At 41.9% G+C, this 13,724-nt stretch overlaps 2 long non-coding RNA genes across 6 annotated transcripts in view; one reads left to right on the forward strand and one right to left on the reverse strand.

Moving 5' to 3' along the window:
* Positions 1–5,874, reverse strand: part of LOC102154159 — a 37,298-nt gene extending 31,424 nt beyond the window's left edge. For 3 of the 4 annotated variants that reach the window (XR_005355359.1, XR_005355358.1, XR_005355357.1), the window contains exons 1-4: positions 3,841–4,210; positions 3,653–3,723; positions 1,568–1,721; positions 681–799 (exon numbers count right to left, since the gene is read on the reverse strand). This is a non-coding gene — a long non-coding RNA (uncharacterized LOC102154159). Of the gene's footprint in view, positions 1–680; positions 800–1,567; positions 1,722–3,652; positions 3,724–3,840; positions 4,211–5,814 lie in introns of those variants that run through there. The other variant, XR_005355360.1, reaches the window with a different exon arrangement.
* Positions 4,255–12,383, forward strand: LOC111091644. Of its 2 annotated transcripts, XR_005355362.1 has the most exons (4): positions 4,256–4,430; positions 8,864–10,065; positions 10,205–10,313; positions 11,286–12,383. It is a non-coding gene; the product is annotated as an uncharacterized LOC111091644 (long non-coding RNA). The 2 variants fall into 2 exon arrangements; XR_005355361.1 differs by having other exon boundaries at positions 4,255–4,430; positions 8,864–10,313.
* Positions 12,384–13,724: the final 1,341 nt, after the last annotated feature.

Raw genomic sequence — 13,724 nt, forward strand, 5'->3', positions numbered from 1 at the left:
CCCCTGAGACACATCTGAATTCCAAGAAAGCAGGATGTGCAGTCTTCCCAAATGGCCCAGTATAAGGAAAGGAACATTTATGCACAGCTCTGTCACAAACTGAATCGGGTCCCCCCTCAAATTCATATGCTGAAGCCCTAAGCCCGCATGTGACTGTTTTTGGAGGCAGGACTTTTCAAGGATGTAATAAAGATTAAATGAGGTTGTAAGAGTGGAGTCCTGATTGAATAGGATGGTGGTGCTCTTGTAAGAGGAAGAGACACAGGGAATGTGAGCTCACGCAGAAAAGGCAGGTCATGTGGGCGGACGGCGAGAAGGTAGCCTTCTGCAAGCCAAGAGGAGAAATCTCACCAGATATCAACCCTGCCAGCACCTTGATCTTAGACTTCCAGCCTCCAGACCTGTTGGAGAATCAGTGTCTGTTGTTCAAGCGCTGGTAAGCCCTGTCTTGTTATGGAAGCCCTAGCTGACACCGACAAGCCCCTGTGGCTACCACAACACAGAGGCTGTGTCTCAGGGTAAGAACCATCCTCAGCATTACACAGGTTTTTTTTTTTTTAAGGTTTTATTTATTTATTTATTTGAGAGAGAAAGAGAGCACAAGCAGGGGGAGCAGCTGAGGCAGAGGGAGAAGCAGGCTCCCCTTGTGGGGCTCGATCCCAGGACTCTGAGATCCTGACCTGAGCCGAAGGCAGACGCTTCGCCTACGGAGCCACCCAGGTGCCCCAGCATTACTCATCTTTGTGAGATTCCAGCGGCGTTACTTGGCGGTTTACACCATCTATCAGATTAAATGAACCTGGTAAAAACAAATAAAAATCAGACACAAGTAAATGCTTCATTAAGGACTCCTCCCTGTCTACGCCAAAATGTATGTTTTAAGAGTTATTTTCATACATTTCAGATGAGGATAAATAATCTAGGCTCCAGCTTTCATCCCAACTTGTTTAACAAACAAAGATGCTGCCAAGTAAACTGTATTACTTCTCTCCACTTAGAGTAGAAATGATCTGATACAGAGACTGAAGCCTACCTGCTGGCTGATGGTTACTGTGTGTCCCACTGGCTGGGATTTCTATAGACTTCTGCTGGCTTGTCTTTGCATCTGCTTCTGGTCTCCTGCCCCTGGGGGGCTGTCCTCTCTCCAGCAAAGGTAGGCTGACCATCTTTTTTTATGCCCTTCCATAGTGTCCTTTATGGTTATCCCTGCTTTTCTTTTGCGTATCAAAATTACCTTTTCCCTAGGGCACGTTCCTCAGGGGGCTGCACCCCCAGGTCTGCTCTGAAAAGGGCTGCCATGGCCCTAGGAGAGGCAGAAAGCTTGCCACTAGCTGGGGAATGCTTCGTCATCACCCATTCTGGGGCTAGGGCAGGGCTTTCCCCTGCCGGCGCCTGACCAGGACCCTGACAAACTGAAGCGGAGGGAACTTAGGCAACTTGTCCAAAGTTACAGCAGCAGATCTCGGGAAATAATAGAAGCAAAGACTAACTGATCAATTATGATGCGCCAGACGCAGAAGAAAAGTACTCAGAGTACAGGATGGATCAAATGGAAGAGACGTTTCACCTCAGTCATGGCTTGGGCCTCCAGGGCCGCAGGAAAAAAGGTGTCAAGTATCCTCTGTTCCAAAGTGAAGTTGAATCCAGTCTGCATACGCAGGACTTGCAAGGTGGTTTTGGGATGGTTGGCTCATCCTCCATCTCCCAAAGTGTGTGGGGACCTGGCAGTCCAATAGAAGAGTGGAGGTAAGCCTTGGAGAAAATTGTTGGCATTTCTTCAGGGGGTTGCCTCTTCCCTCTTATAACTTGCGAGAGGCTTGAAAGGGACACCTGCTGTTTGTCCCCTGGAGTTGAGAGGTACAGAGAATATGGGTGTCTGATGCCCGCCTATGGAATATAAAGCTGATGACAGTGTTCAAGGCTGTGAAGGACAGGAAAAGGCAGAGCTACAGTAGGAGGTCCCTGCACTTGCCCAGGCAGGGAGGTGGCATCAGGAAGCCTGGGAGTCCCATGAGCCAGTAGGCTCTGTCCAAGAGAAGTGCCCAGGGAAAGTAGCACAAAGGTGCCTTGCAGAGGCCCAAGAAGAGGGAAGAGTGGAACCCAATACCAGCTGAACCGTATTCTGCACAACTCACAAAAGAGCCCCATGGTACAGTCTGCTGAGGAGAGAGAGCTGTAGGCCAGAGTGTGGATGCTGGGTCAAGACAGGATCAACCACTTCACCTCCTAATCCTCTCCTGCTTGTTGATTAGGCCAGGGATGAATGTGAGGACAGGGAAGGAGGGGCTAACCAAGTAAAGGGATGCTGCAGCCTGCTCCCCCATCCAGTTTCCCAGTCTGAGTAGCACAGAGGGAAGGAGATGTTCCCAGTGGAGTAAGAGTTCTGAATATGTGTTGGTCATCTGAGCTGGATATTTTAATTGCTGAAACTGGAAAGTTCTCATGACTGAAATGGACCAGATGGGAATGTAAATTGGTATAGCCCCTGCAGAAAACAGTATAGGGGTTCCTCAAAAAATTAAAATTTCCATATGACCCAGCAATCCCAGTTTTGGGTATAGACTCAAAGAAAATGAAAATGGTATCCCAAGGAGATATTTGTCCTCTCATGTTCAGGGCAGCATTATTCACAATAACCAAGACATGGAAACAATCTAAGTGTCTGTCAGTGGATGAAGAGATAAGGGCAATGTGATACATAGAAATAGAGATACAGATTTATATATCTCTCTATCTAGATCTTTATCATTATAATAGAATATTATTTAGCCATGAGAAAAAAGGAAATCTGGCCACTTGCAACAATACAGATGGATCTTGAGGGCATGATGTAAACCGAAATAAGCCAGACAGAGACAGACAAATACTACATGGTATCATTGATAGGTGAAACCTGAAAAAAAAAAAATCCAACTCATAAAAGTATAGAGTTGAAAAGTGGGATAGAGGGGAACATTGGTAAAACTTCTTACACTGTCTTACACTTTCATCTATGAGATGAGTAGGGTGTGAGGATCCCATGCATGACATAATGACTATAGTTGATAACACAGTATCATAGAGTTGAAATTTGCTAGAAGAATAAAACTTAAATGTTCTCATTGGAAAAACTGAACAGGTGAAGTACATGTTCACTAAATGGGAGGAAAGTTTTCACAGTGTATGTCATTATGATATACACTTTAACTATTTTACCATTTTTTTGTCAATTATGCTGCAAGAAAGCTTAAAGAAGGAGAAGAAGAAGAAAGAAGAAGAAGAAGAAGAAGAAGAAGAAGAAGAAGAAGAAGAAGAAGAAGAAGAAGAAGAAAGAAGAAGAAGAAGAAGAAGAAGAAGAAGAAGAAGAAGAAGAAGAAGAGAAGAAGAAGAAGAAGAAGGAGGAGGACGAGGAGGACGAGGAGGAGGAGGAGGAGGAGGAGGAGGGGAGGAGGAGGAGGAGGATCAGAAAGCTATAGAAGCCACCTGTTGGGACAGAATAAGAATTGGCCCAAACTTAGATTTGAAGGTGGCTTTATGATTATGCCCCACCGAGTCTATCTCAATTAACAAATTCATTATGCTTGCCAAAGAATGGAAAATAAAGCAAAACTTTGACAGCCTCATTTAGGGAAAAAAAGAAGTATAGCTTTTGGAGTTTAACTTTGTTTCAAACCTGGCTCTCCCACTGCTGAGCTCTGTGGCCTGGGCCAGTTACTTGACATCTCTGGGCTTCAATTTCTGCATCTGTGAAATAGGTGTTAGGTTATTCATTTCCCATGATTTTTTCAGGAGAAAAGTATAATAGTTATCGGTATTTTATGGATAAGGAGGTTGAGGTGCAGAGAGGTTCTGTACGTTCACCTCTCAGTGTAGCAAGTAAGTGGGTGATTGGGATCCAGACCCTATGGCCTTATGCTTAACCACGACAATATGGCAGCCCACCAACTGTGCAGAAGGAAAGGAGAAACAGAAAGTCTGGGCATTGAGGCTGACACTATGATCCACCTTTCCCTTTAGTAATTTAGAGAAGTGGATCAAAGCTCAAGTGACATTGTCCATAAAATAGAGCCCATCATATCTGTTCCTGAATACTTTTTAGGACTTTCATACAATTCAAATACGATAGTCTTAATGAAAATACAGATTACAAATCGCTTTTAAAAAGCAGAGTTATTATGGACTGAAATTTGAGTCCCTAAAAAATTCATTTGTTGGAACCCAATCCCCAGTGTGATGGTACTTGGAGCTGGGAGCTTCTGGGAGGTGATGAGGTCATAAGGATGGGGCTGTCATAATGGGATCAGCAGCCTTGTCACAGAGGCCAGGGAGCTGTGCATTTTGTCTACACGGCGTGAGGACACAAAGTCAACAGTTTTGCAGCCCAGAAGAGGGGTCTCACTACGACCTAACCACCCTGGCACCCAGAGCTTGGACTTCTGGCTTCCAAAACGGTGAGAAATAAATGTCTGTTGTTCATGAACCACTCAGTCTATGGTTCTTTGCTTTAGCAGCCCAAACGGGCTAAGACTACACTAGATAATATTATTGCCTATTGAATGTATTTGATTTCTCACAGGGAGTTTTAGTCAAAGGAAAAAAACACAATGAAAGAAAGATAAAGAAGGAATTTCTAATGACACTTTGAGTTGCTTTCTTATTCAGACTCTGACTCATCACTGGAGTTAGTAACAACTTCTTAATGGTTAATGTCAATGGTACCAGTTTTATTTTAATGAACATATGATATTTCAGGCATCATTCCTTAGGACAGTAAATCTGTGGCATGAAAGGAAGGCCACATCCCAAGCCCAAAAGACCCCAGTTGATAAGAATTGTTTTTGAAGAACTAGCGTTGTTTACATAAATATCTTCATACAATATTGTTTTAAGGAATCCAACCTTGAGGCTCGAAGAAACAGGAGGAGCATATATATGTCTCAAGACCAGATTTTACTATTTTATCTCTGGCTTTGCAGGTCACACATTCCCAAACGCTGATGGAATCTCCCACAGCCTCTCGGTTCTAGCCCTGAGCATTTTGCAGACCATGACCTAGAGCCTGTACGTGCCACAGGCCTTTCTTGTAAAGGAAGGATCTGTCCCCTATACCAGAGTTGTCCAATGGAAATAGAATGTGAGCACAAATGCCAGTCACAGATGTAATTTTCAATTCAAATAGTCACAGTAAATTAAGCCACACACATGAAAGCCACATTTCTGTAAAAAGAAACAGGTGAGCCTAATTTTAATAATATATTTTAGGTAATCAAATATATTCCAAGTTTGTCATTGCAACATGCAATCAGTATAAAAAAATATTGAGATAGTTTACATTCTTTTTTCAGCCTAAGCCCTCAAAATCTGGCTTGTATTTTACACGGACAGCACATTTCAGTTCGGGCTAGCCACATCTCAAGTGCTCAATAGCCGTATGTGGCTAGTGGCTTCATAGTCAATAGTTCAGGTTGATGCCTTCAGCTGGCTTGTCCTGGGCCCAGGGGAACTCTCTCTGAACACAGAATGTCAAACCTGTAGGGTTATGGAACCCACCAGAGATACCATCTTATACATGACAGCAACAAAGAATATTAATATACAGTCCATTGAAGAAGGTGGGGGTTAGGGGTGCCAATGCCCCACACAGTCAGAAATCGTGTATACTTTTGACTCTCCAAAATCTTTACTACTAATAATAGCTTACTGTTGACCAGAAGCCCAATAACAAAGTTGATTAACACATCTCTTGTATGTTATATCTAATACAGAAGCTGTGTTCTTACAATAAAGCAAGCTACAGAAAGGAAAATGTTATTAAGAAAATCCTAACACGGGCACCTGGTGGCTCAGTTGATTAAGTGTCTGCCTTCGGCTCAGGTCATGATCTCAGGGTCCTGGGATCCAACCCTGCTCAGCAGACAGCCTGCTTCTTCTTCTGTCTCTGCTATTCCTCTCTATTTCTCTGTCAAATAAATAAATAAAATCTTTAAAAAAAGAAAATCATAACAGAAAACACATTGATACTACTGTACTATGTTTATTGAAAAACTTCTGCCTGTGTGGACCTGGTATAGTTCAAGGGTCAGCTCTATAGTCATCAGAAGCCTATGCAACGTAGAATTTGCAACTCACATCATTTTTCACAGATGAGAGGAGTGTGTTGTGTTCACCCATTGGTCCTACAACAGAAAGGATGTTGGATTGAAGAACATAGCCTCCTTAATTTCTCAATTCTCCAACATGTGGACAGGTTTAAGTTTGCAGATTTCTGCAAATTCAACTTCTCAGAACCAGAATCTTTATTACAAGAAACAGCTTCCTAATCTGTAGGGAACTGGTAAAGGTCAATATTTGGGTTACTTTCTTTGACTGACAGAAGCAATGAAGCTTCGCTCCCTGTACAAAGTGAATTGTCATTTTATTGAAAAACAGAATAGACATCTTTTTATGGAATTTGTTACATGCTCTGTACATTTTTTTCTTGTTATTGTGCTTAGCGCTTTTTATTATGTTTATTAGATTTCCCTTTAGATCTCTACGATGGTTTCTTTATTACTTAAAAATGGGTTTGTCGATCATTCCCCCTTTTTTCCCCCAATTTTTCACTGAAAACAAGTTACACCACCTGAGTGAATTATTTCTCTTGGCAACTATGAGGTAGTGAGGAAATTTACTCTTTCCATTCAAATTTATATGAGGTCTTTATTTCCCTGTGTGTCAGAAATGCTCCCTGCAACTCTTTTTTTGGATATTTGAAAAGTTCATTTGTAAAGATGCCCAGACATCTATCTCCAGTTCCCTTTAGAAAGATGCCATTTGGGTCGTTCCTGACCATATTGTTGATGTCATTAAGTCAGAACCATTTTGTCCACTGAATGCAAGCAGTCCTTCGAAGAAAACAGTTTTATCTCTTAAGTTCCAAGAAGACTGTTTCCCTGCCCCAACTTGTTCGTATACTACAGTCAACTTCTATGCCTCCCTGCCTATAGCAAGATCAAATCAATAAGTAATGCAAAAACAGAGAGCAATCCCAAAGCTATTTCTATTTCACATTGCACCAAATTATGTGTTTGGCTTTGTTGTTCATGATGTCACCTAAGATTTATGGCATTTTTTTTTTCATTTTTTGGCTCAGATTGTTATTAATATTAAATCCTGTTTCTCAAGCATCTACCAATTGAAAATAAGTGAGCACAAGGTTTCCCAAACATAATCAACAAAGCAGCTAATCAAATCAAGACTAATCAAGACCTCACTGTATTATCTCCCCTTTTTCATTTATTTGTGAAATATTTACTGAGCACTGATCTGATCAAGGCACTGTGCTAGTCTCTGACTCTGTTTTCAGGAGCTCACACTTTTGTAGAAGATATAAGGCACACAACTAAGTGACAAGCATGATAGACAGTGATAGTTTTGTGAGAGAGACAGAAAAAATTGCCATCGCAGTTCGAAATGGGGGGAGAGGCATCAAAAGAAGTTAAGCGTGAGACGGCATTTGAAATAGATATGAAGCAGTGGACTGGATTTGGACATCGGAAGATATGAAGTAAATAAATACCAGGCAGAGGAAGCGGGGTTCATCTGAAAGCAAGTTATCTGCTCTTGAAGAAACTACATAACTGTTTACTAATTTAGAGCACTCCTGGTATGTGCCTAAGACTCTGGGAACGTGGGGCGTCTGGGTGGCTCAATCGGTGAAGCATCTGCCTGTGGCTCAGGTCATGATCCCAGGGTCCTGGGATCGAGTCCTGCACCAGGCTCCCCATTAAGCAAGGAGTCTGCTTCTCCTTCTCCCTTTGTCCCTTCCCCCTCCTAGCACATGCATTCTCTCTCTCTCTCTCAAATAAATAAATAACAACATTTAAAAAAAAAAAAGACTCTGGGAACATGAAAAAAATGCACTGCTAAGAGAAGTGCGAATTGTTGCTTATTTAATAATGAATTATTGAGGCCATCCCCAACATAAATGTCTTCTGTTTTTGTAACTCATAGGACACTAAAACTGGTGAAGTAATGGCCCTCCCCTCCCACAGACTTGTTGAGGCTTTCTTGTTACTTGATTATGCGTTTGAGGAATAAAATACATAATACTACCCTTTAGAAGGGAAGCATAATTTCCATTCCAAACATTTGTCTTGTGTTCATACAGTTGGTAGCAGACAGAGGCACACACGCACACTCATTATGATCATTATCTCTAGCACAATCAACATTTCTACTGAATGTATTTCTGAAGGGAAAGAAAAAAGTCCCAGTCAATACATATGCTTGAGCTGGTGAAATGTCAAAAATTAGTACCTTTCTTTGATGCTTTCAATGCAAAAGAGTCTGCTTTTATAATTCATGTCTTCATTTAATCAGTAATGAATCAACAAGTTAGTCTATGCATAGGAGGGCAAAAAAAACAAAACAAAAACAAAAACAGCAGTACGTCAATGCAATGATAATGAAGGGGATTAGGGCATGCCACCCCAAAAGATGCCATTTTGGCATGAGGATTATTTTGAGCTGAAGGCAATGAGAAACAGCAGATGCAGGAGGAACACGCTGCCCTCCTCTTTTCCACCTAAAAGCAGGGCACACGCTTCTAGTGTGAAAGTGTCTCCTCTCCTGTAGCAAGAAGAAGATGACACACTGATTTGAGTCTGCACAACAAACATTACTAAATGCTGTTTATCTTCCATTCGTCTCCCCCGTATATTTACTGCCCCTTGAAGCCCAAATCCCTTTTCCTTCAACTAGTCTCTTCTCCACAATTCATCCCCTTTGTTAAAATGGCCTATAAACTCTCAAGCCAAACAACTTCTGTTTTTCACCTGTTTTCTGTGAAGCTTCCTGTACAAACAAAATAAACCTTTTCTCTTATGTCTCTGTCTTTTGTCAGTTTAATTCACAGGCCTCGTCATTGAACATAAGAGGATAAAGGAACTTTTTTTTCCCACCCAGACACTGGCGACATCAGAACTCAATAAATATTGAAAGACACTGACCAGCAGGCCTAAGATACAGTCTCAGAGGCCCAGATAATCATTCGCTCTAGCAGCTGAGCCTGGCAGACACACAGACTGAGTGCGCAAGCTAAGTTACCGGTTCGAGGCATGTTCCAGGAATGAGTCTTCTAACAGCATTGCTGCAACCTCTCTGCTGCTCCCTGACGCCTCTCAACTCAGGCCACCAGAAAAGAACGGTTTAATCTTTTTTGTTTCTGTTTAACCTTTTTTGTTTCTGTTTTTCACATATGCATGTTCTAGTTGATTAGCAGGATGATAGAAAGTATCTGTGATATGCTCAGCTGGGCTGGGAAGATAATAAACCTCATCTTCTTGGGCCTTCAGAACTGAAGAGCTTCATTGCTCTCAACCCAGAAGCACATCCTGCCATTGGAAGATTTGAAGATGCATGTGAAAAAAAAAAAAAATTTTTTAGGCTTTGTTTCCCAGGCAACTGCTCTCAATTCAAGATTGAATGCAAGCAAGAGGATCCCCCAGAGGCACTTCTGTCCCCCACTTCCTCTCATCCCCTTTATCGCAATAAAGCTGTAAACTCTGAGGACCCAGGATGCCACCTTCCTTTGGAGAACAAAAGGAGGAGATGCAAGGGATGGTTCAGCAGTGATGCTGAATTCACTAGGATGAAATGCCTGCTGGAGGGCAATAGATTGTAGAAACACCGTGTCAGATCGACAGGGAAGAGGCACAAGTTGACCCACATGTTGGCAGGCCAGAGACGATGGAACAGCAGCCATTCTGTCATTTGTCATTTGTCTTGACCTTGAAGCAGCAGTTCATCTCAGTTGATAACAGGCCAGGAAAGCTGGCCTTTTCAGACCCACAAAGTAAAGCCTTGGTGTCGGAATGACACCTAAGTTGCCACCAGGGTTGCTTTAGCACGGCACGAGCCGTAGGTGTCTACTGTTGAAATCTCCTGCCATTTGCATTGTAAGGAGCCTGAAATCACCAGGGATTTTGAAATCACCTTGGCAGTCAGTACCGACTTGGAGATTTTCCAATAGTCTCAGGACCTGTTAAATGTATGTGATACCCACATACCAACTATGAAAACACGCTTTGTCCTTGCAGTTAGAAGGTAGGGGCCACTCCTCCCTGGAAGGCATGCCTCTTACCAGAATCCTCCCCTCAGCTTTCTGAAGTGAGGCTGAGTCTGGGGAGGGGACGTGGGGAGGAACACACTTTAAATGTGTTATGTCAAGATTTTTCTTTCTCAGTGTGCTCGTGGCACTGGCCTTCCGATACATAGCACAAGGATCGTGTGCACAATTTGACGTTCGAAAATAAAAGTAGCTGTTGAATCGCTAGGTGTTGGACATTTTCTAGGTAGGTAAAAGGTACAAACTTGTTCTTTGGAAGAAAGATCCAGTTGAAAATGATTTTTTTAAAGCAAATATTCACTATTGCCCCCCATCCATCTATCACTACTTCTACCGAGAGTATTTCTGAAAAAATATTGCTAAAAATGTCTAGTTTAGAAATTCCTATCAATGATGAAGTTTGTGTAAGAAGAGAGGTTTGAAGACATAAGTTCTAGATTATTCTAGAGGAGTATTTATGACTTGTTTTCTGATTAAGATTTCTTGCTTTCGTAGCCTGACAACATCGATCCATGTATTGCTACTCTATAATTGCTACTGAGCCACAAAATTACAAATGTCCTCAAATTAGTCATTTTCCAGCCGTGTTTTTGTTTTTGTTGTCTTATGACAGCCTGTTCCATTAGACCGACAGCATTAGCTATTGAACTTTTCTCTCAACACAATTTTCCTTTTAGCAAACCTGTTCCCCCAAAGTCGCCTAAAAGACTTTTGGGATTATCCCCCTCCCTCAGCCACATCCACATGTCTAAGACTCTGTGCAAACCCCTTCGAATGGCCCAGTCATCCTCTAGACATGTGGGGGTAGGGAGACAGGTGGCAGTGTCTTCCATTTTCCAAATGTAGGACTGTGCTTGGTCCTTTCCTTTGTGTTATTTTGGTTTGACTACACAAATAATAACATAACTTAAGAATCCAGGAAGCTTTTCTCCAAGCATCATTTTGGTAGTATAAATATCAGGCCTTAAGTAGAATGGAATGCTTATAGAACATCAGGTCTGTGTGTGAAAGGAGGTTTTGGGGGATGGTGACAGTACAAGGGACACCCCAAGGAGTAGGAGCAAAGACAGCACAGCGACCCAGCACAGTCAGGGTGGCGCTTTCATTATACGAACAGGAAACGATATAGATTTGCCAACTAGGATGTTCGAATTTAGTGTTGTGAAAATTAATGTTTTGTTTTTTTTTTAAACCCAAGAATGCCAGTACTCTCTTGGTGTTTATTCTATCCAAGGGACAACTAATTTCACAGAATCTCCAGTAGAAAAACATCACAGCAAGCAAAGAGAGAAAACAAGAGGACAAAGAATGAACAGGACAGAAATGGGATAAAAAATACAAACCACGAACAAATCAAAGAGGAAGAGATGGAAGGGTGAAAAAGAGAGCGAATATAAAGCTGCCTCCGAAATCTGCAAGAGCATGATCCCCTATTTGTATAAGACAGAGTTAAAAGAAACAGAACAGTTATCCGGATGATGATATATACTACAAATGCCAAAGATTAAAAACTGCCTGATTTCACATACTCTTGACTTTCCGTTCCAGCATGTTGCTGGAAGTTCCCAGGCACATGTGTCTGTGAGCAATCCCAGCATTCGACGATGCAATATAAGAAGCTCAGGATTTTATATCTGGTAGGGGTCTTGGAAAGGATTTAGTTCAAACCCCTCAGGATGTAGATAAAGAAAGTAAGAAATGCTTCCCAGACTCGGAAATCTGTTCCCTTCGTTCCAACTCAAGTAGAACAGATGAGGAGTAATGGTAATGGGATGAGGCACACGGTAGGGGCGTTGGTGACTATGAGTGAGGCCAGTGTGGGCTCAGCAAGCTATTATCTTTGCAGAGCCGGCAGTTGGAGCGGTGCTGCTCTCTGGACCATCAGCCTCAAATTGAAAACCATGCGTCTTTCACAGGAGCCATCCTACTTTTGGAAATTCAGTGTCAGATGGGACAATCGCACCAGATTCCGGAGCAAGCTTTCTTCTAAGAACTTAAGTCATCCCTTTATGAAACAACCTAATCTAAAATGCGTTGGAAATTATTTGAGTCTGGATTCAAAAACGTCAGGCTTTTTATTTATAAAGAGACTATTTTAAGATAGGACCCAAATATTTTTTTCCTATAAATCTGTTTGAACTGTTTTTGAGACCATTAGCCAGTTTTCAAAGAATTTCCCCGTTTAGCAAAGGGAAGGTTTGAAATATTTTCAAAACTGCAGAGTTAGGGGCAGCCTGGGTGGCTCAGCGGTTTAGTGCCGCCTTCAACCCGAGGCCTGATCCTGGGGACCCCGGATGGAGTCCCACGTCAGGCTCCCTGCATGGAGCCTGCTTCTCCCTCTGCCTGTGTCTCTGCCTCTCTCTCTCTCTCTCTCTCTCTCTCTCTCTCCCTGTCTCTCTCATGAATAAATAAATAAATATCTTTAAAAAAAACTGTAGAGTTAAAAATTTTTCAAAACCATGTTTCCTCTGAAAGCTTTTTTGTTGTTAGTACCCATGGGTTTCCCATACACTTGTGTATATTATATAAGACTTTATCCCATATACGAGGCTGAAGAGAAGTCCATAAAAAGGCCACTACACTCTCCAAAGTAAATATTTTTCCCATTACAAAAATAACAAATATTCAAAAAAGAAAGTCCAAAAAAACACAAATATAATTAGAAAAACATGACTCATCACTTCATCATTGTCAACATTTAGTTATGTTTTCTTTCAGGGTAATTCTCCAACACATATTTTTTGTCATATTTTAAATCATAAAATTGATGTAAAGAAGAAACTGTAGGACAGGATGTTTGCTGGTGGCAAGGTACTTGGATTATCGAGAAAACATCTCAATTTTTCCTGCTTCAGAGTGCCTTGGAGTGCTACTACTGGTGTACCTAATACTTGTGGTGTTTTACTACTGTTTGTCTCAAGCACCTTATGGCTGACTTTTAAAGTGTGTTTCCGTCCATAAAATCTCCGCCTTTTATCGTGTCTCTTCTTTAATATTAGGTCTTAAATCACTGGAGTGTTGAACTACCAGAGTACCACTTGGGAAACTTGTCCCTCCCTCAAAGGAAACCAAAGAGTGATCTAGCAAGAAAGGAGTAGGTTGGAAGGGAAATGAGAATCAGAAAGTAGAAAGGCCCACAGCAAATGAAGAAGCATGAATTCATGAGTAAAAGCATTTCTTCCCTGGAAATTTTCTTAGACAGAGTGGCAACTCTCTGTAAGAAGGATGTTGTCAATTTAATGTAGCAATTTAGTACACATTTTTATCCCATAGAAAGGATAAAGTTTACAAATCCGTTCGCACCCAGTGAACTGGGTGTCCAGACCAGCACACCTTCCTTCAGAAGAGCCCCACGGGTCTGTGGCTTACCACGAAGACATCATGGTGGCCAGGATGTTAGAGCAATGGTGGATAGATCAATGAAAGTGTGATCTGGAAGTAGAGGGTGCTCTGAGGACCTGTACCTGTAGACTTCAGCCATCTGAGAGACTGGCGTGCTAATGGGAGTGTTAGATTTTCCTCTGTGAAGCTCCAGGACCCGGCGTGTGGATGCATCCAAGGCTAGAAGTCAGCTGTCTAAAATTAATTTGCCTCTAAATATTGAGATTTACCCAAACATAATGGTATGCCTTGTCCA

The sequence above is a fragment of the Canis lupus genome, chromosome 2 (genome assembly GCF_011100685.1).
Source record: "Canis lupus familiaris isolate Mischka breed German Shepherd chromosome 2, alternate assembly UU_Cfam_GSD_1.0, whole genome shotgun sequence".
In the NCBI taxonomy this organism is placed as follows: domain Eukaryota; kingdom Metazoa; phylum Chordata; class Mammalia; order Carnivora; family Canidae; genus Canis; species Canis lupus.